General features: G+C 38.1%; 1 long non-coding RNA gene and 1 pseudogene across 1 annotated transcript; both read right to left on the reverse strand.

Annotated features, from left to right (window-relative positions):
• Positions 1-6,120: 6,120 nt before the first annotated feature.
• Positions 6,121-8,259, reverse strand: LOC147557094 (uncharacterized). The gene is made up of 3 exons (XR_015235034.1): positions 8,126-8,259; positions 7,417-7,482; positions 6,121-6,350 (listed from the first exon to the last, which is right to left on the reverse strand). It is a non-coding gene; the product is annotated as an uncharacterized LOC147557094 (long non-coding RNA).
• Positions 8,260-10,866: 2,607 nt separating this feature from the next.
• LOC147557095 (protein S40-7-like) lies at positions 10,867-19,227 on the reverse strand (annotated as a pseudogene).
• Positions 19,228-21,121: the final 1,894 nt, after the last annotated feature.

A 21,121-nucleotide genomic window follows, 5' to 3' on the forward strand; every position in this document is an offset into this window, starting at 1 on the left:
AAGGGGCGGACGAGTCCCAAGACCAAGAACCATTCTTCTTAACAATAGTTGTATATTCTGTGGTAGCAAATCTCATATGTGGATAAAAGATTGCCCACGCTACTTGGAAGAGCTAACCAACGGAGCTGGAAGCTCCAGACTAGGTAAAAATGTAAACTTGATTCAATTATATACATTTCCCTTGAAGGTATTGGATACCTAATGTTCATTTCATTATGAATGACAGGAACAAATGGGAGCTGAGTATTTAACTAATAGGAGACGAACCTGTCAAAGAGCAGAAGAAGCAATGGTTGTTGACAAGGCTCAAGAAGGATTTTAGTCTCCTATAAGCATTACTTTTATTAGATTTTAGTATTTTCTTTGAACATCTTCTCTAGAATTGGATTTATAACAAATAAAGTATTAGTTTTAATATTCTATGATGTTCTCAGATCGGTGCTTATTTCAACTTACAAACATTAAGACCTATCGATTCAATTAGTTATTCTAATCTAGTCTGACAACTAAGATGGACATGAATTTGAAAGAATAAACATGGTTCAAACTAAGTAGTCTGTAAAGATCTCTTATGACAAAACAAAGGTCAATTAATCACTAATACTTATGTTAGACATAAGATTATTGTTAATGTGACTAAAATCCTCTAAGTACTCGAATTTAGGAAAGGGTTCCAAAAACTTGACCAAAATCAAGTAATGAATCTAAATGGCAAAAAAAAAAACTTTGATAAAATCAAAAGTCCTAGTCATTACATGTCTTCCGAAACGACAATCCAAAATAAAGAGTTTCAATGCATGGAATAATTAGATTTTGATGTTTTTGAAAAGAGTTTTCTAAAACGGATCTAACGGATTATAAATTTTGAAAAACGGGTTTCAAAATCATGAAGTTTTGGTGTTGAATAATGGAAAAACGACAATTTTTCCATGAAAAACAGTAGGAAGAAGAAGGAAGAAGAGAGTCGGTTGGAGGTTTTTGGAAAAATCCAAAAACCTATAGGCCGGACCGGCCAGACCGCGTCCAGACCGACCTAACTGTCCCGAGACCGAGAAACATGGGACAGGAAGTCCCGGTCCGAGTAAGACCGAGATTCCTAGTCCCAACAGGACTGGGAGTTCGGGATGATCGAATCTCGGTCATCCCAGACGCGTTTAGGATGCGTCTGGGAAGTCCCAGTCCGAGACGGACTAGGATGGTTCGAGACGTACGCGTCTCGGATGCTGGGATTCCCAGATGGTCTTGGTCTAGGACCGAGACCAGGGAGGCACATTCAGACACATCTAGATGCGTTTGAAGCGACCAGATGCATCTAGAATGCGTCTGGAGGCTTCCAGACGCGTCTAGGACACGTCTGCTACGTCCAAGCACGTCTCGGAATTGGAGTCCGAGACGACCTAGCGTCCAAAATACTGGACGCGTCTAGGACGAGTTCATGGAGTCCGAGACGGCCAAGTGCTATGCTAGGACGCGTGCAGCACGTCCCAACCGAGACAATCTTGGCATCCGTCCCTATAAGTCCGGACCATTGACTAGCTTTGACCGAGACTAGTCAAAGGACTTTTTGACCAAGTTTGACTTGAGTCTTTTCGAGTTTGACTTGGGCCCATCGGGCTTTGACTTGAGTGGGAGATTTTCTTGCTTTTTCTTCCGATACCAAAACATAATTTTTCCGACATTGACCCGGGCCATCCGAGGGCCCAAAATGGAGTTTTTCCAAGTTTGATTTTGAAAATCATTAAGGAAGAAACCAAGTGGGCCATTAGTCCGAATTTTACGAAAATTGACTTAGAAGCCCATTAGACATGGGAATGTCACAATATCCCATAATTAGCTATACGGAACATAGCAAAACCTAGAAACAAATCTAGGTTACATACTTTATTTTATGAATATCATATATTTGTATGTATATATATGTGATTGTGTAGTGTAGTATTGCCTTTCGTTAAGTTAACGATTCTTATTTCTAAACACAAACGAGTATGTGCCCGAATAACACTTGGAGTATAGGGTCTAGAAAAGCCATTGATGAATCGAATGGTGAGATCATGATTCGAGTGGGAGTAATCAATGGTTGTTCAAGGACGAAAATCCAAACGAACCATTAGGCGAACAAGAACTAAACTAAAAAATAAAGATCTTTTAGGAGGCTATACTAGGGTTTTAAGATAAAATCTTATGAAAATTCACATAAAAACTTACGTATACGTCACGAATGGTTAAGATAGAGTTCACAGTAACGCAAATTTGATAAAATACGTAATAATCCCTTAAAAGAAATTTTCAGTAAAAGCCTACTTTGAAATAAGACACTTGTTGATCCCTTGTTAATCGATGGTGGGTTGCCTCCGCAGGGTGCCATCTTTACCTCGGGACAATACGGGTAGATCTATGAAGAGATTTAAGCGTCTGAACTGGTTTTACTGAATGAGTTAGCAAAAGGGTTTTGGATTCAAGGCAAAGGATTAGTTTGACACTTAAGTGTGAAACTAATTAACCAAGAATCATAGGAGTATGATCAGTAACGATGTTACTCACCCAGGATGACGGAGTTAAGGGCCGTTCCCTAGTACGCTTAACTTCGAAGAATTGGGATCTTGGAATCGTATTATTCAAATAAGAGAAAAGAATCTTGAATAATATGGAAAAATTAGGATTTTGATAGGATAACAAGTTTAAAGTCACTTTGCGTTCTTTACATGTAGTTTAATTATGACAAACAAAGAAACTCTCAACATCCGTTGGCTCATAGAGAAAGAAAAGCTGAACGGAGATAACTTTAAGGTATGGGAATGGAACTTGGGGCTCGTCCTCAGATCCGAAAACAAAGCACTATCTTAGACACTCCTATTCCGATAATAATGAAAGAATCCACTAATGAGGAAAAGGAGCAAGAAAAGAGACTTCGGAGGGAATCGGAGCCCGTAACGTGCTTAATGTTAGCAACCATGGATCCTAATCTTCATAAGTTCATACACATGGATGCTTACACCATGATAGGATAACTTAGGGAATTGTTCCAAAAGAAGTCCAGAATGGAGAAGTACGAGACGTCAAAGGCAATACTAGATTGCCGCCTTCAAAAGGGTACGCCTGTAGGGCTACATGTTTTCAAAATGATCAGTCTTTTTGAGAAACTAGCACGACTATGAGTCGATCATGGCGGGATTTCACCACTGATATCATCCTGCATTCACTTCATAATGGGCTCAATCAATTCAGAATGCACTACAATATAAATGGATGGGATAAATCTTTGGAGGAACTACTTGCAATGCTCCAGACAGCCGAGGAGAATATCGTAGAAGCTGAACCAAAGAAAGAAGTTCTAATGTTTCAGAAGGACAAAGGATTTAAATGGGAAGGGAAACAGAAGAATAAAAGGAAATTTGGCAAAGCAAAGGGCAAACAAGTTGCCAAAACCAAAAACTCCTCTTCTGACTCCAAATGTTTCTACTGTGATGGCATATGCCATTGAAAGAGAAACTGTCCCAAATTTCTGGAAGACAAGAAAAACGGAACGGCGGTTTCCGCAAAAGGTAAAAATGGTAAAAGTTGATTCAATTAAATACATTTCCCTTGAAAGGTATTTGATACCTAATGCTCATTTCATTATGAATGATAGGAGCAAGTGGAACTGAGTATTTAACAGATGATAAGACTCGTTTAAAAGAAATTTTGGAGAGGTCTAACTAGAAATTGAGAAACAGTTAAGTAACGGACTCAATAAGTGGGAGTAAAACAAGACAGTTTTATGTCATGTGTGTGAGACATACTAGAATTGAGAAATAGTTAAGTAACTGACTCAATAAGACTCCAGACGAGGGTAAATAAATTAAATTGGCATCAAAATCTATAAAGGTATAGACTAACAGATGATAAGACTCGTTCAAAACAAATTTTGAAGAGGTCTAATGAGAAAGACTCTTGGAGAGAAATTCTGCCCATCTCTCATGGATCACTGCCAAGCAATCAGAATTGGAAGTTATGATGAGCAAAAGCACACATGAGGGAAATACTGATGTCACGAGACATAAGATCATAAAGATGATCGACATTTACCCGCACATCTAGAAATACACAAGTATTTGATGTCGTCACCCATACACAGCAGATAAATTCCTAAGATATTTACAGCATCTAAGAGAAAGTCTCTGAAAGTAGATAGTTGAAGAAAGTAATAAAAGCAATCTTCTAAATATAAAGATAAGAATCTTTTAGGAAGGACAACCAAGTGAAAAGGTTTTTCACAGTGGGAGTCGTTGCAAACTCTACTAGTGAAAGAAAATACAATTAGGACTTAGGAAGTGTTAGTTTTAGTTTAAGAAAACTAATAAAAGCAATCTAAGATAAATTCCTAAGATATTTACAGCATCTAAGAGAAAGTATCTGAAAGCAGATAGTTGAAGAAAGTAATAAAAGCAATCTTCTTAATATAAAGATAAGAATCTTTTAGGAAGGACAACCAAGTGAAAAGGGTTTTTCACAGTGGGAGTCGTTGCAAACTCTACTAGTGAAAGAAAATACAATTAGGACTTAGGAAGTGTTAGTTTTAGTTTAAGAAAACTAATAAAAGCAATCTAAGATAAATTCCTAAGATATTTACAGCATCTAAGAGAAAGTTTCTGAAAGTAGATAGTTGAAGAAAGTAATAAAAGCAATCTTCTGAATATAAAGATAAGAATCTTTTAGGAAGGACAACCAAGTGAAAAGGGTTTTTCACAGTGGGAGTCGTTGTAAAATCTACTAGTGAAAGAAAATACAATTAGGACTTAGGAAGTGTTAGTTTTAGTTTAAGAAAACTGACATTATCGTTAAAGCTGATGAAGGCGTTCTTCAGCACGATAATAATAAGAAAAGTGGAAATCAAAGTGGATTGAATCCACAAAACTAATCTGTCACCTTAGATCAAACATGGGAGATGTACGAATCTAAGAAATTATGGTCATGAAAGACTGCCCTAAAAGACTTCTAAAATTGGGCACGTAAAGGAGTTTACGTGGGGAACTAACTTTTACAAACTCTTGTTATCCGAAATAAATTAGTTTATTTCGTCATCTAAATTGTGGTTTAGAATTTAGACGACAGTCCAAAATAGTGGGAAGTTCCATGCAGGTTTATTAGATACGTGATCTAATGAAAGAAACCCTGCTAAGTGAACATGGAAGCGTTCCATTATATTATATCCCTAGTCCAGGTCATTGGTTGGACAACAGTGACTTAATTAGAAGACTAGCATGAGTGATTGACAAGATAGAGTTGTTTCTTGGGCTATAGGAATAAGGGTATTCAATTCAACTTCATGGGTGTATAAAGATACACTGGAAACCCCACCAAGTGAGAGTGCTTTAAGTGTTGAGGATATGAACGTCATGACTCTCATTTATAAAATTGGAGAGATTCCTCAAAATATGAGTACTTGCTCATCTTATGTAAGGAAGGTCGAGCTTTGGTCCCGTCAAACGCCGCACCGTAAAAGGAGGTTATAAAGACGTAGGCCAGGAAAGACAGGATAGACATTAAGCTGAGTGGGAGTACAAAAATGGAATATGTCTTCCTAATGAGAGTTAGGATAAAGTATCTCTAGGCCACTTGAGGAATGACAACTGGAAATGCATGGTCGTGCTTAAATGGATTAAATAGTTAATCATTTGGTTTGACAATCTGTCCTCCCGGTCAAGAAAGTCCGATAAAGTTTGACGTATCAGATGAGATATGAAAAGACATGGGAAATCGAGCATTGCACTTGTTCTAAGTACAAGTGGGAGACTGAAGGGGATATATTATAAGTCTGAAGGTATGACCTTCCTGATAGAAATATATCCTAAAGGTCTGAAGGTATAACCTTCCGAAGGAGTGTCCTTCGACCAAGATGGCAATGCGTATGATTTGGCTTATAGGATAATTGTGACGCCCCGTGTCCCAAAATAGACACGACCACGCCCCGACAATTCACAGACGAGACTAAAATCCGGCAGAGTCTCCTCTGTAAATCGAACCGGTCGCACCTGCAAAACCTGTCATGCAAACCATACATTCGCATACACAAAGAAATAAACTATCGAGCGGAAGCTAAACAAACCCAACTCAGTTCGGGTCGAAACCCGAACCACACACATACAAACGCCTCGTAAAACATCGATACAACTTATAAACAACTCTAAGTTTTACGTATATACATATTAGAGGTTGATTTCTGCAATAAATACCTAACTTTAAAATAATGGAAAGCGAATAAACGACAACCGAAGAAAACGACGCAACGCCACTAGCCTCGTCAGACAAGATCACTGGCCGGAATACACACTCCGCCTCGAGGCTACAACCAAGAACCTGCACACTAACAACTAGTAGGGGGTCAGAATACTCACCGACACAAGTTATTCTGGTTGAAGACCAATCCAAAACCCATCACGTTTTCAAAAGTTCCTTTAATAAGTTGTAAACATCATGACAAAGCGAGTTATCAAACCAGTTACCGTATATACTATATACAAAACCATTTTCCTTAATCTAGCAAGCAATAGCAGTGATTAGCTGCCCACCCATGGTGCGCTCCCAATAAGAGGAGAGTTCCTCAGGAGAACCTAGAGTGCGTTAGATAGTACCAGCCCATTTATGGCACTAGCTAATGCACTACGTCTCCTCGAGAAAGAGACTTACCCCTAGCCGGTAAGCCCCTCTCCCACTAAGGGACTCCGCAATCATTGAAGAGTTTACCTCATGATACATATATACCTTAAATATCTAAATAAGTTTTTGATCACCGAGTTCGAATAAGAGAGCCGTCCCCCAATACCCATGGAAGGCCTGAACCTCATTCTCTTCGGTACCCTGTCATGTATCTAATGCAATCTTTCAAAATCAGTTCCATTTACATTCGTATCTCAAAACCAATATTCATATTCATTATCTTATCAAACACGGAAGTGGAACAACCAAGAGTCATATCGCCACAAAGCAGAGGGATTCCCAATCAATGTCACCTCCCAGGCGAGCGGTCAGGGTGTACGGCCCTGAGCCTCGAGCTGGAGGCACGAGCACCAATGGCCAGCAAGTGAAGAACTCTACTCCCACGAGTCTCATGACTAGTGTCGCCCACCTCACCGGTCTCACACGGATCACACCCGTGTCCACATGTCATCCTACCCTCAATGGCTACATGCCCGTAGGTTGACAAAATCCGCAGTCGGGTACATACAAGAAAATCTCCAGTAGTTCACAATCATCGTAAAATCAGTTCGAAAACATTTCTCATATCGCATCAAAACATTTCAAGCATATTTCAGTTCCTCACATAAATCGAGTTTCATGCTACCTAAACTCTAGTTATAATGGCGCATATATAACTGTATAATCTAGCATATTCATTATCTATAAAACTATGCTGGATAAAGGATTCAGAACCCCTACCTCAGTCCTTGCATCACCAAAGACTCCCGCCTACCAGACGACCTTATTCCTCCTCATTCGCATACTCTGGGATAAGAAAGAATAACCAAAAATCGAATAGAAGCATTAGGTTCTTATACTAAGAACCTTCGTAAATAAAAAGAATCATTAAAACAAAACCATGAAAACTTAAAAGCAAATTCGCTAACTTCGGAAGACTTCAAGTATCTATCGAATCGATCTCTAACTTCGTGACTATGTCTCCTGAATATCGGAAATGCATAAGAATCAACCGACCAACTTCCCATAAACTCTATTTTACATTTTAGAATCTTCATAAGTTGACGAATCATATACTGAACCCCTTAATATAAAGATATAACTGAAATTGTCCATTCATATGAAATATGATAAAATTCGGGTAACTATCTCTATTCCAATTTATTCCAAAAACTAGACCAAATCTGAAATTTGAGTCGTAAAATAATTCGGCAGCACCTCGTCTATATATGATCACCCCAAAATAGTCCATAACATTCTAAACATGATCCTGAACATAAATCATTAGAAGAAATCGAATAATAGTTGTCTAAATAGCTCCAAATTTCGATCCTAAATGAAATTAGTATAACTATACAGTTATCGAAATAACTATCATAAATCCACCAAATACGGACGAAATTGAAAATTCTAAACGGATAGATATGTAGAACAAGTCGAGTGGGATTACCTGGAAGAAGTTTCACTGAATTCCGACAAACCATCACGAAGAAATCGACGAAAGAATTTCATAGCCGCTGAACCCTAAATTTCTTTCACTTCCCACGGCTAAGTCTCAATGCTGTTTATTGATTCTCAAATCAATTTGGGACAAAGATGGAAAGGGGAATAAAAGGTGGGGTGAGATAGATGGAAATTGGGACGGCAGGTGTATAAGCATGCAGTGACTAGGTATGGGTTGGTTTTTTTTTAAAATAATTAAATATTATTATAAGCCAACATTTGGGTCAATCCATTTACAAATTTTATTAACCAATCAAATTAAAAATCCACATGCTTACAAACCCACCGGGCAAAAACCATTTTCAGAATCTGCCATATTTACAGTTGGTCCCTGGTTTTTCCATGTTCGCAAAATACCCCCTAATTTGTCCTCTTTGTTGTTTAACCCTTCTTTTGATTTGACCTAAATGTCAAATAGTCCTTCAATTAACCTTGAAAACGTGGGATGTTACACTAATGATGACTTTATTTGGAAGATCAATCAATCCGGTTCAATTAGGAGTCGTAATGCTTAGCTAGAAGCCGCTTACGATTGTCGGATCACTTCGGTTATCCGCGACTAACATAGACCGGATCGTACAACGGGTTGCACATAAAAATGGTAACTTGAATAGTGAGAATAGACTGATGGGAACTAGTATATAGATGGATATGATCCAGTCTGATGACACTCAAAAGGTAAAAAAGAATCGGGCTCGAAAGAGAAGCCCGAAAAGAGCAAAACCCATTTTTAAGGGCAAACAAGGATTCCATGGCCGGCCACTTAAAGGGATTGGGCCGGACAGACTAAGCCCATTAAAGGCTAGTCTGGCCAGCCATAGGATAAGGAAACAATAAATTAGGGTTTTACCCCTAATTAAGAGTTTCAGTTAGATTAAACTCTAACTTATGCTTATCGTTTCTGAGTGACTTTTAGGATCCCTTATTTGAGTAGAACTTTACTAAAGTAATGCGTATATAAGGACCCGTTATGAGTTCAGAAAAGGTGTGGAAATTTCTCAGTAGGAAATCACTCTCTTAACACAACTATTGGAGAGAGAGGATTTTAGAGAAAAGTTCTCATTCTATCTATCAAAGTCTAGAAGAGGGAGTTCTTCATCTCTACCTTCAAGAAGTCCCGGTTAGTTTAAACACTAACTTGTGCTTATCCTTTCTGGAAGAGACTTTTTAGGATTTTTTTTTTTAGTAGGGCTCTACTAAGGTTATGCCTATATAAAGGCTCATTATGAGTTCAGAAAAGGTGAGGAATTTTCTCAGAAGAAAATCATCTCTCTCATACATCTTAGAGAGAAGAAGATTTTAGAGAAAACATTCCTATTCTTTCTATCAAGTCTAGAAGAAGCAGTTCCTCATCTCAACCTTCAAGAAGGTCATAGCTGACTCAAAAGAAGGGAGTTCGAGTTATACAATTCAGTGTCTCAAGTAGAGGAGCTCCACTTGAAGCTCTTTATCTTCCGAATACTGGTTGGAATTTATTTCGTGGGAAAGCGAATCCAGGTATTCTTCTTCATTCTAGTTCATTGATATGTTCATATATAGATCCTGGACAACCTAGTGTTAATCAGAAGATGATTGAGATTCCACTACCAACACTAGTAACATGATTAGGTTATGTATTAGATACGTGTAATTCCCAGCAGTGGCATCACGAGCCATTTGCATGAAACTATCTTTGGCTAGAACGAATTAGATTCGAACTTAAGATTGATAGAAAGAATTGTTTGAATAGAGATTCGAACAAAATTTTGATTTGTTTGAAAAAGTTTTAGAACACCTTCAAACATGTATTTGAAAGGGTTTCAATGCATAAAATATTTAAAATTATATGGTTTTTGGAAAGGGTTTTCGAAAATGGATCCAACGGATCAAATTTTTTGGAAATCGGAGTTCAAAATCATGAAATTTTGGTATATTTCCCAAATAGCCCCCAACTTTGTGACCGGTTTCCTGCCTAGCCCCCTACTTTATAAAAAATACTCAGATGGCCCCCTTTTTCAGATTCCGTTATAACACCGTTAACTAGTCATCACTTCTCTCTTATCCAACTCATCGCCTTTCTCTGCCACCTCATCTTCTCGCCACCTCATCATCTTCACCGGCGAAGGTTGCCGGTCGGCCAATTTTCCGACCGGCGACCTACAAACATTTAATTTTTTTTTTTTTAAACTCTCCTCTCTCTCACTAAAAAATAATTTTTTTTAACTCTCCTCTCTCTCTAGATCGTGTATCAAAACCATCATAATGGCCAGTCCATCTTCCTTCTCAATATAACTAGCATCCCAAACTGATGCATATAAAAACATGGGTTTTTCAGGAAACCCTAATCCCTCTTTCCTTTCATCTCTGCTAACAATTTTCCCATCAATTAACCACTCAAGGAAGAGAAAGGAAAAAAAATCTAGTGAGAGAAAGTGCCAAAGAAGGTTCCTTTTCAATTTACACATCTCTCTGTTAACAGCAAAGAATCAAAATCAAAATCGCTCCCACGATGAAACCTTTAGTAGTGATCTTGTTGATGATGATACCTAATCTAACAAGGAAGGATAAGATGAAAAAGATTAAATTGGTTTTATTATGGTAAACTGTATATTTCATTATCCCCTAATCAAAACCTGACTTTAATTGAAAACGAAATTAGGGGTTTTCAAAGAAGAACATTAAACAAAAAAAAAATTAGATCAAAATGTTTCAATCAAGAAAACTTTTTTGTCTACACACAACATTTCTGACCTGGCGCAAATCTCTTCCTTTAAATGTACTTCCAACTCCTTCAAGAACTGAAAATGTTGTTTTGGGTGATCTACCAGATCCTCATTTTTGCCGCCTTTGAAAGTACCAGAACATTAACCGGTGCCGATGAATTTTTCCAGAAGGTAATGAAAGAAAGTAATCTCTTTCTCTAGGGATTTTAGATTTAGGAATTGATGGAATCATCCTTGACGATGATGAATTGAAAGGGGCAGCAATTAGGGTTTGTTTTTACTATCCTCCGGTAAAGCAGTAAGAATACCAAATCTTTTCGGCAGCCGAAAACCTAGTGGTTGGTTTTCCCGTTTAGATTCGGAACTCGATTGATTTATGATCCGAACATTTGTTGGATTGAGTGAAATCTCTGATCCAAAAAACGTCATATTCATCGAGTTCATCATCAACATCAGATGATAAAATACTATCTCCATTAATGTTTGCAGGTTGAGATCGAGAGAATAAACCGATAAAACGTTCTGATGAAGAAGAATTTCGATTGCGGGAGGAGAAGCCAGAACGGTTTATACCAGATCTAGAGAGATAAATTTTTTTTGATGTTTGAAGGTCGCCGGCCGGAAAATTGACCGGCCGGCGACCTTCGCCGGTGAAGAGGTGAAGATAATGAGGTGGCGAGAAGGTGAGGTGGCAGAGAGAGGTGATGAGATGGAGGAGAGAGAGGTGATGACTAGTTAACGGAGTAATAACGGTAACTGAAAAAGGGGGCTATCTGTGTATTTTTGATAAAGTAGGGGGATAGGCAGGAAACCGGTCACAAAATTGGGGGCTATTTGGGAAATAACCCTATTAAATATTGAAAAATCAGCAGCTTTTCCATGGAAAACAACAGTTTTTCATGAGAAAAAGTAGGAAGAACATGATGGAAATCAGTTGGAAGGAGGAATTTCGAATATTAGAAATTCCTCCCGGGTCCGGACCAGCTAGGATGCGTCCGGACCAGGCCAAAAGGTCTCGGAACAGAGTCCCGAGACCGTGAAACACGAGACAAAAGTCCCGGTCCTACTAAGACCGGGATTCCCTGTCCTGGTCGGACTGGGAGTCCGAGATGCTCGCATCTCGGACATCCAGACGCGTCTGGAACCCCAGTCCGAATGGGACTAGACGTCCCAGACGCGCCTGGGAATCCCAGATGGTCTCGGTCTAGGACCGAGACCAGGGACAAGCATCCAGACGCATCTAGGATGCGTCTGGATGCTACCAGACGTGTCTCGGGACTTAGAGTCCGAGACACATGTCCCGTCCATACTCGTTCCAACCGTGCATTGCCTGGGCCCATGCCGTGCTAGACCGCGTCTAGGACGCGACTAGCACGTGCCATCAAACATGGTCTAGAACTAAATCCCGAAAAGTCCGAAATGTTGACTAGCCTTGACCGAGACTTGTCAAAGGGACTTTTGACCAAGGTTGACTTGAGTTTTTTCGAGTTTGACTTGGCCTATTGAGGCTTGACTCGAGTGGGTGATTTTCTTACTTTTTCTTCCAATTTCGAAACATTATTTTTCCGACTTTGACCCGGGCTATCCGAAAGCCCAAAACAGAGTTTTTCCGAGTTTGATTTTGGAAATCATAAACGAAGAAACTAAGTGGGTTATAAGTCCGAATTTTATGAAAATTGACTTAGAAGCCCATTAGACATAGATATGTCACAATATCCCACATTTAGCTATATGAAACATAGCAAAACCTAGAAACGAATCTAGGTCACATACTTTGTTCATGATTGTCATATATTTAGTATGTATATGTGAATGCTTAGTGATGGGCCTAAATAGGTCTTTTCCCCAACTGTAGGGATCAAGTTATAGTACTTCTAATAAGTTTGAGAATCGTTCCACGGGATAGGTAACTTCACATTAAATCTTAAATTAACACTCCATTCATTAATTTTTGTTTTTGAAAACTAAATTAAAAAGAAAACAATACTAATAGACTAATAAGAATGAAATCAAGGTGGGAAAGAAATCTAGGGTTCTTGATTCCACCACATAAATCGACTATCTAAAGCATCCATTAAATTAACAAATTCCTTTTTTCATATATAACTCAAACTCTAACATAATAAACTATTTAGATTTCGGCAGATATTCTTTAATAACACATTTCAAAATGAAGTGTTTTAATTGATCATCATATAAAGGCTATATTCCTTATGAATCATTCATCATCCAATAAGCATACCCCATCTAATAACTTAACAAAAGCATGAAATATCTCACCATGAAGCATGAACAATGAAAAGACCATAAAATCTATATGAAATGACAATTAATAGGCATTGAAGCTCAATAGATGGATTTATTAATCAATAACATACTTCAAAATAAGGCCAAGTATGGGTTTCCTCTACCCCCTGAATACAAGATTAGCTACTCATTAAATTTAAAGACATATACATTCAATAACTAAAATACATGGAAATAAATTAGACAAAGAAAAGAAATCACCCAATTCCTTGCTCCAATGGTTCCCAAGTATGATCCAAATTATGCTCCAAATCCAATTAATAGCACTTTGAAAGTAGGTAGAAGTAGAAAAGCTTAGAAAAGAAATTAGAAAGGAATTAGTTGTAGAAAAAAATGAGGGAAGAAAATTGGATAGAATTAGAAAGTAGATCAAAAAATTAAAAGAGAAAGAAATTGTAGAGAATAGATGAAGGTGGCTAGAGAAAGTAGTAGAAGAAATGGATTTAGGGTTAGAAGATAGAAGAGAGAAGGAGAAATGGCTTAGAAATTAGAGGAGGAAGCCTCTTGAGAGGGTTGTTGAAGTCTACCAAATAATGTGAGGAAGATGTTTATTTATATTGGTGGTGGCTAGGGTTTTAGATGATTAGGTTGAAAAGGGTAAAAATGGAAAGGTTTGGTTACTTTATCTCCAAGAAATAGATAAGCATTGGCTAAGGAATCAACTAGTACAATTGGGGGCAAATCTGAAATTTTTGGTAGGAGTTGTGGTGAAAAGATGGCCCACTTGTCAATTAGTTATAGGCTGAAAATTAAGGAAGGACAAAAGGAGGGGCTAGAAAGTAATTTCAGAGGGCTTAAAAGTAGAAAACCTAAATGGTTACTCAGCAACCGCTGGATCTGATTTGCGCGGCAACAGATGGATAAGATTAAAACGTGGCCACGGGACTACGGAACTAAGTTGCTTCGGAAACACTGTATCATGCACATTAGGGTCCACTTTGATGCTTAGCGTGAATAAGGAACTTAGATACCACACTCTTCACGCTGCGCCACGTGTCCCGCATAATACCGCTGGCCCGAACGTCTACCGAAATTGTCCCACTTGGTCAACAGCATTTGACCCAACTTTGACTTTGGCTAATTCCTTCGTCCGGACTCCGATTTGACTTCCGTTTTCTCCTACGGGTTCGTCTTGGACTCTAATTTATACCCATGCACTGACCTTGAACAAATTACCAGAATGTCCTTGACTCCATATGACCAAACTACCCTTCATGCATCTTTTCCTCGTTTTAACCGTTTTCACACCTAACTCTGCAAGAAACACCTAATCAAGAAAATCAGCCATTTTATTATAATAAACACTCGAAACGGACTAACTCGGGTAAATAAAATGACTCAGATGGGACATTTTCATGACCCATCACGTAGCGTAGTATTGCCTTTAGTTAAGTAAACGATTCTTGTTTTTAAGCACAAACGAGTATATGCCCGAATAATACTTAGAGTATAGCGTCTAGAAAATCCATTGAGGGATCGAATGATGAGATCATGATTCGAGTGGGAGTAATCAATGGTGGTTGAAGGATGAAAACCCAAAGAACCATTAGGCGAACAAGAATAAACTAAAAGATGAGATCTTTTAGGAGGCTCTACTAAGATTTTACAAAAAAATCTTACGAGAATTCACATAAAAACTTACGTATAAAATCACGAATGATTACGATAGAGTTCACAGTAACGCAAACCTGATAAAATACGTAATAATCCCTAAAAAGAATTTTGAGTATAAGCCTACCCAGAAATAAGACACTTGTTAATCCCTTGTTCATCAATGGTGGGTCTGCCTCCGCAGAGTGCCAACTTTTACCTCGGGACAATACGGGTAAATCTATGAAGAGGTCTACGCGTCTAAACTGGTTTTACTCAACGAGTCAACAAAAGGGTTTTGGATTTCGAGGCAAAGGATTAAGTTTGACACTCAAGTGTGAAACTAATCAACCGAGAGTCATAGGAGTATGATTAGTAAAGATGTTACTCACCCAAGACGACGGGGTTAAGGGCAGTGTCCTAGTACGCTTAACTTCGAAGGATTGGGATCTAGGAATCGTATTATTCAAACAATGGATAAAGAATTTTGAATAATATGACAAAATTGGAAATTTTGATAGGATAACAAGTTTAAGTCACTTTGCATTCTTTACATGTAGTTTAATTATGGCATTCGACGATATCTTCAACCTCTACACCGTGATGGAAAAATTGGACAACACAAACTATGTTAAATGGGAAAGAAATCTAAGAAAGGTTCTCGGAAGATTAGCAGAAGTATTAGACACACCGATCCCGGTACTTACAGAAACCTCTTCTAAAGAGGAAAGTGAGCAAGATGATATTATCAAGATAAAGTCAGGACCAGTGACAACACTGATGCTAGTATCCATGGAAAGGGAATATCAAGATACTTTCATTGACATGGATGCATATGGCATCATTCAACATCTAAGAATTGTGTTCAAAACACAGTGTCCAATGGAAAGATTCAAGATCTTCTCATACATACTTGATAAACGCCAGAGAGAAGGATAACCAGTCCGACTTCATGTCTTAAGTATGATGGGCCATCTAAGTGACTTGAAGTGGTTGGGATCCCCTATGGATGTTTACATGGCGATTGACAAAATCTTGCTGTCCTTACATGATGGATTTGAGCAAGTAAGGAACAACTTTGAACAAAAAATTGGATTAGTATCACTGGAAAGATTGCTCGCTATTTCGGAAGTAGCCAAAAACAAGTTCGTAGTACCTGAAAATACAGAATAAATTCTTATTGTTCAAGAAGGTACCGACTCGGAAACAGAAGGCATTAGGAGAAGGAGACGCTCTAGGACAAGAAGGGGCGGGCGAGTCCGAAGACCTAGAGCTATCCTTCCTAACAACAACTGTATATTCTGTGGTAACAGATCTCATATATGGATAAGAGATTGTCCACGCTACCAAGAAGAGCTGAACCACAGAGCTGGAAACTCCGGACAAGGTAAAAATGTTAAAAGTTGATTCAATTAAATATAATTCCCTTAAAAGTATTTGATACCTAACGCTCATTTCATTATGAATGACAAGAGCAAATGGGAGCTGAGTATTTAACTGAAAGGAGATGAACCTGTCGAAGAATCAAAGAAGCAATAGTTGCTGAGAAGGCTCCAGAAGGATTTTGATCTCCTATAGGCATTACTTTTATTAGATATTAGTAATTTTTCCTTTTTCTTTGGAACATCTCTCTAAAATTGGATTTATGAGCAATAAAGTATTTAGATTTGATATTTTATGATGTTCTTAAGAAAAGTCCCTATTTCAACTTATAAACATTAAAGACCGAACGATTCAATTAGTTATTCTAATCTAGTCAGACAACTAGGATGAACATGAAATTTGAAAGAATAAACATGGTTCAAACTAACCGATCTGACAAGATCTCTTATGACAAAACATAGGTCAATTAATCACTAAAAACTTATGTTGGACGTAAGATAGTGGTTAATGTGACTAGAATCAACTAAGTACTCGAATTTAGGAGAAGTTTTAGAAACTTAACCTAAATCCAGTAATGAATCAGTATGTCTAAAAATATGGATAAGATCAATAGTCTAAGTCATAACAAGTTTTCCAACTTGATAGTGTCTAAATATAAGCTGCATACCCACAAGAAACCCAAAAGTGCTATAGAAATTGAAAGAATACCATACGAACATGGATTTTAGAAAGATTTTAAAATAGCCTTTCAATTATAGTCTGAGAACTTCGGACATAGTTTCTTACTTCTTCAAAAGAAGAAATATGGGGTTTTCACTCATAACATCGAAACAAAATTAGATTGTTGCTCTCGTGGTGTCTTCCTTGAAAAGAGTTGTTTCAAGAAGACAAGTGGGAGAAAATATTTGAATGTGATTCGAACCGAGCAACAAAAGAACACAATCGGAGTACAAGAACTCACCTAAACTTCTTAAAGATGAGTTAAGAAGGTTCTACGGTATTGCTCAGAAACCCCATTGAGTCTTTAGAAGACTCACATAAACTATAGCAGAACTAGACTCTGAAAATTGACTAACAGTCAAGAGGATCGAAAGTAAGAGTTGGTATCTAAAACATTCATAAAAGAAATTCAAGGGTTTATTTCTGAAAAGAATGGTTAGATTCTTGTTCGAAAAGAGGGTAAGTGGGAGTTAAACAAGTTAGTTTCATGTCCTGTATGTGAGACATACTAGAATTGAGAAACAGTTAAGGAACCGACTCAATAGGACACCAGACGAGGGTAAATAAATAAATTTTGGTCATCGAAATCTATAAATTTATAGATTAACAGATGATAAAGACTCTTTCAAAAGAAGTTTTGAAGAAGTCCAACTAGAAATACTCTTTGAAGAGAGATTTTACCCATCTCTTATGGATCACTACTAAGTAAGAAATCAGAACTTCGAATTCTGATGAGCAAAAGCACACATGAGGGAATACTAACGTCACGAGACATAAGATCGATTATAAAGATGATCAAAGTTTACCCGCACATCTATAAATACACAAGTATTTGATGACGTCACCCATAAGACAACAGAGAAGTTCCTAGAATACTTGGAGTATCTAACAAAGTATCTCTGAGAACAAAAGTTGAAGAAAGTCGTAAAAGCAATCTTCCGGAAATAAAGATAGGAATCTTCTAGAAAACTGACATTATCGCAAAAGCTGATGAAGACGTGCTTCAGCATGATAATGACAAGCGAAGTGAAAACAAAAATGTAGATTAAATTCACAAAACTAAACTGTCACCTCAGATCGAACATGAAAGATGAACGAATATAAGGATTTAGGGTCATGAAAGACTGCCCTATGAGACTTTAAAATTGGGCACGTAAAGAGTTTACGTGGGGAACTCACTTTTAGAAACTCTTGTTATCCGTAATAAATTAAATTTATTTCGTCATCTAATTTTTGGTTTAGAATTTAGAAGACAGTCCAAAAATGATGGAAAGTTCTAGGCAGGTTTATTAGATACGTGATCTAATGAAAGAAACCCTGCTAAGTGAACATGGAAGCAATCCATTATAAAATAACCCTAGTCCAGGACATCGATTGGACAACGATGACTTAAGAAGACTAGCATGAGTGATTGACAAGATAGCGCTATTTCTTGGGCTATAGGAATTGGAGAATTCATGTCAACTACATGGGTGTATAGGATACACTGGAACCCACCAAGTGAGAGTACTTCAAGAAATTGAAGATATGAACGTCATAACTCTCATGTAGCAAATCAAAGAGATTCCTCAAAATATGAGTACTCGCTTGTTTTATGTAAAGAATGTCAAGTGATGTAGCGGTAAAATGCCACATTTGGATCGCTTAACTTCGATGAGTTAGTTCTTTTCGGATTTTATTTCTAATTATTTATGCGTTTTTCTTGGTAGGTAACTTATTTGGAGTTTAACGTTTGATTTGGAATAAAACGAAGCAATTCATCACATTTTCATCTCACGTGGAAGAGACCGGAAGAAAAGAGCACCAGGGGTAGTTTGGTCATTTTGTGAAAATCAGAGCTTAAATGGCAAGTAGAGTGTATGGTGAGTCCAACGGCGAAGACGGATGTCAAATCGGAGTTCGGACGAAGAAATTACGGAAGCAATAAGTCGAAGGTTATTTTGGTCTTTTCTGGAAATTAGTGGAAGTAGAGACAAAGTTCAGGGCACTCCCTTGAGTTTTATATTAAAATCAAAATCCAAGCCCAAGAGTCTAAGGAAGAAGGAACATAAAGAGATTCTATAAGCACCTCTCTTCTGAAGACCAAGTCTATCTATGAAGACCAAGTCAAGGGTTTATGTGGCCATGTTGAAAGAACAAAAGGGGGCTTCTTCTAGATCGAATGAGGAAACTAGGGTTTGTGAAAAGTTGAGAGAGAGAGAGAGAGAAAGAGAGAGGAGGGAGGAAACCGGCCAAGCTTTGGCTGGCCGTCATACAAAGACCGACCAAGCTTGGCCGGCACATCAGCTGACCGGAGCAGCTGAGACGACCAGCAGCCTTCAACGTGCACAGCAAGAAAAAACGCCATTACAGCAGCTCGGGAAGAGGTGAACAGAAGCTCGGCTACGAGCTTTCACGGGACAGCAGCTTCACATCTCCATAGCTGCTCGGAACTTGGCCGGAACCACGGGAATGCAAGGGACGCTGATATTTGACTCGGACAGCAGCTAGGGGCGTATATATTTGGCCGGAATTTCTTCTCGACTTGCCGGATTCGTTTGTGGTTTTTCCGGCCTTCTTTTTGGCCGGAAACCTTAGGGTTTTAGCTCCATTCATCATTGCCTTGCCTCCTATAATGTTTGATTTTGTTTTGAGCAACAAATCTTAGAGAGAGAAAGTTTGCTTTAAGCTTTCATGGTGATTTAGGGTTAAGAGGAAGAATACAACTCTGTTGTCAAGGGGAGGTCAAGTTCGGCTGAGAGGTCACCTATTGTATTCTGTTAAAGGGACTCCTGCATTCTGTTAAAGGGATCACTTCGGTTATCCGCGACTAACATAGACCGGATCCTACAACGGGGTACACATAAAAATTGGTAACTAGAATAGTGAGAATAGACTGATGGGAACTTGTAAAATAGATGGATATGATCCAGTCTAAAAGATAGAAAGAATCGGGCTTGAAAGAGAAGTCTGAAAAGGTAAAAACTCAAATTTAAGGGGCAACCGGGGATTCCCTTAATGAGAGACCCCTAGCCGGCCATTATATAGGGTTGGGCCGGACAGAGCAAGCCCATTAAGGGCTGCTTTGGCCGGCCATATGAGTGGGAAACCCTAATTAGGGTTTTTTCCATAAAAGAAGTCCCGGTTAGTTTAAACAGTAAGTTGTGCTTATCTTTTCTAAAAGAGATTTTTTAGGATTTTTTTTAGTAGGACTCTACAAGGTAATGCCGATATAAAGGCTCATTATGAGTTCATAAAAGGTGTGAAATTTTCTCAGAAGAAAATCATCTCTCTCATACATCTTAGAGAGTAGAAGATTTTAGAGAAAAGATTCTCATTCTTTCTATCAAGTCTAGAAGAAGTAGTTCTTCATCTCAACCTTCAATAAGGTCATAGGTGACTCAAAAGAAGGGGGTTCGAGTTATACAATTCGGTGTCTCAAGTAGAGGAGCTCCACTTGAAGCTCTTTATCTTCCGAATACTGGTTGGAATTTAGTTCGTGGGAAAGCGAATCCAGGTATTCTTCTTCATTCTAGTTCATTGATATGTTCTATGTATAGATCCTGGACAACCTAGTGTTAATCGTAACATGATTGAGATTCCACTACCAACACTAGTAACATGATTAGGTTATGTATTAGATACGTGTAAATCCCAACATCCAAGACGCATCTGGGATGTCCGAGACAGGAAGTCTCAGACATTCCCATGTTCGAATGCGACTGGGATTCCTTAAATTTTGAATAAAGATTCGAACATATGTTTGATTAGTCTCGGACTCTTTCCCGGGAGCTGTTGGGTCGCACCAAACGCCTCCTAGACGCGTCTTGGTCGGCCTGGTCAGGGATCTTTCTAAATTTCGATTTAGAAACCCTAACCGCCCCTTCCTTCTTCCTTCTTCTGGCTTCCAAGGCTGCTGTTTGTGAAACTTTCTTCAACTTATCATAAACCCTAAAACTTGTTTTTTGAAAACTATTTTCAAAATATCAAAATCTAAGGTTTATATGCATTGAAATCATTTGAAAAACTTATTTGATTACGTCTAAATCACATTCAAACTAATCAAACATATGTTCGAATCTTTATTCAAAGAAATCTATCTATCATTTTCAAGTTTGAATCTAATTCGTTGTAGCCAAAGATAGTTTCATGCAAATGGCTCGTGATGCCACTGTTGGGAATTACATGTCTCTAAGACTACCCTAATCATCTAACTAGTGTTGGTAGAGGAATCTCAAAATCTAATGTTTAACACTGAGTTA

The sequence above is a fragment of the Eschscholzia californica genome, unplaced genomic scaffold (genome assembly GCF_041429995.1).
Source record: "Eschscholzia californica isolate CP2 unplaced genomic scaffold, dmEscCali1.0.p SCAF_2, whole genome shotgun sequence".
In the NCBI taxonomy this organism is placed as follows: Eukaryota; Viridiplantae; Streptophyta; class Magnoliopsida; order Ranunculales; family Papaveraceae; genus Eschscholzia; species Eschscholzia californica.